Source organism: Lipotes vexillifer, unplaced genomic scaffold (genome assembly GCF_000442215.2).
Source record: "Lipotes vexillifer unplaced genomic scaffold, Lipotes_vexillifer_v1.1 scaffold363, whole genome shotgun sequence".
Lineage (NCBI taxonomy): Eukaryota > Metazoa > Chordata > Mammalia > Artiodactyla > Lipotidae > Lipotes > Lipotes vexillifer.
In genome coordinates, this window is record NW_006799724.1 from 2,271,001 (window position 1) to 2,272,717 (window position 1,717).

General features: G+C 46.9%; 1 non-coding gene across 1 annotated transcript; it reads left to right on the forward strand.

The window, feature by feature from the left end:
• The first annotated feature begins 1,194 nt into the window (after positions 1 to 1,194).
• Positions 1,195 to 1,267, forward strand: TRNAG-CCC (transfer RNA glycine (anticodon CCC)). The gene has a single exon. It is a non-coding gene; the product is annotated as a tRNA-Gly (tRNA).
• The last annotated feature ends 450 nt before the right edge of the window (positions 1,268 to 1,717 follow it).

The window sequence follows — 1,717 nt, forward strand, 5'->3', positions numbered from 1 at the left end:
AAATCATCAAAGTGTGATGGGATGCAGGGAACGGCAGGGGACAGCAGGGGCCCCGGGGCTAGCAGCAGCAGAGCTCAGCCTCAGGAGATGAGGGGAGAAGTTACCGGAACCTGAAAGAAGAGAAATTCAGGCAGAACAGGTGACCTGGAAAGGATCAGGAATCTTTGTTTAAGGGATTTGACAAACGCCAGGGAGAATGAATGCCTGAACCTCACTCTTCATCCTTCCCTATTTCCTGCTGGAACTCACCAGGAACGAACCCAGCTAGAAGCCAGAAGGCAGGGAAATCTGAGTGACAGTCATTCTCCGCAGGAAACAGCAAGGTGGGGAAGGGGGGACGATCTGGAAAGGAAATGAAGATATCTGGCCCATATACCATCCTGAATTTCCTTATCTCTTTTTTTTTTTTTTTTTTTTTTTTTTTTTTTGGTGCCCGGGGGCCTCTCACTGTTGTGGCCTCTCCCGTTGCAGAGCACAGGCTCCGGATGCGCAGGCTCAGCAGCCATGGCTCATGGGCCCAGCCGCTCCACGGCATGTGGGATCTTCCCAGACCGGGGCACGAACCCGTGTCCCCTGCATTGGCAGGCAGACTCTCAACCACTGCGCCACCAGGGAAGTCCCTTCTCTTTTGAACAGATATGATATCCTGTGCTCCTCTTGTCTTAAAATGTTTCATCCTTTCATAATCATGTAGGATTTTGGTAATTGGGTTTTGAAGTAATCCATTGATTATGGAAATGAAGAAAGGCTCAGGACACATCTTTGGTACCAAGGTAAACAGCTGTAGCTTCAAGTCACAAGAAACCAAAAAGCTCTGAAGAGTATAATAAGAGACCGTTGAGTACAAACGCTTCTGAACTTGAAGTAGAGAACTCAGAGGTAAGCTGACTTTATCTTGGAAAAAACCCATAGTTATCTTCGTAATGGAAGGGTGATGTAACTGGGAGAGAATTATAAAATGTTGCAGTTAGTGAAGACGCAGGAGTTTGGAGTTCAAGGGTCTCTGGTTATTATTTCTCTCCTTTTCCTTTCATGTTTCGGTCAAAATGAGCTAGGTAAGAGACATCCATAACTCACTTTTTGCAAACATAATCATAACATCACTGGCTCATGAGTGTAAGAGAACAAACCTGATGCCACATTTTATACATTGCCACAGTAACACAGGACTCATTAGAAATGAATCTGGGGACTTCCCTGGTGGTCCAGTGGTTAAGACTCTGCACTCCCAATGCAGGGGGCCTGGGTTCAATCCCTGGTCAGGGAAATAGATCCCACATGTCCCAACTACAAAAAAAGATCCCACATGCTGCAACTAAAGATCCCGCATGCTGAAACTAGAAAAAGATCCCATATGCCACAATTAAGACCCGGTGCAGCCAAATAAAATAAATAAATATTTTTTTTTAAAAAAAGAAATGGGGGCTTCCCTAGTGGCGCAGTGGTTGAGAGTCCGCCTGCCGATGCAGGGGACACGGGTTCGTGCCCCGGTCCGGGAAGATCCCACATGCCGTGGAGCGGCTGGGCCCGTGAGCCATGGCCGCTGAGCCTGTGCGTCCGGAGCCTGTGCTCCGCAACGGGAGAGGCCACAACAGTGAGAGGCCCGCGTACCGCAAAAAAATAATAATAATAAATAAATAAAAAAGAAATGAATCTGGGTGCTAGTGACAAGTTCATTCTAAAATTGCTCTGAAAATACTAATAGCTGTGTATGCAA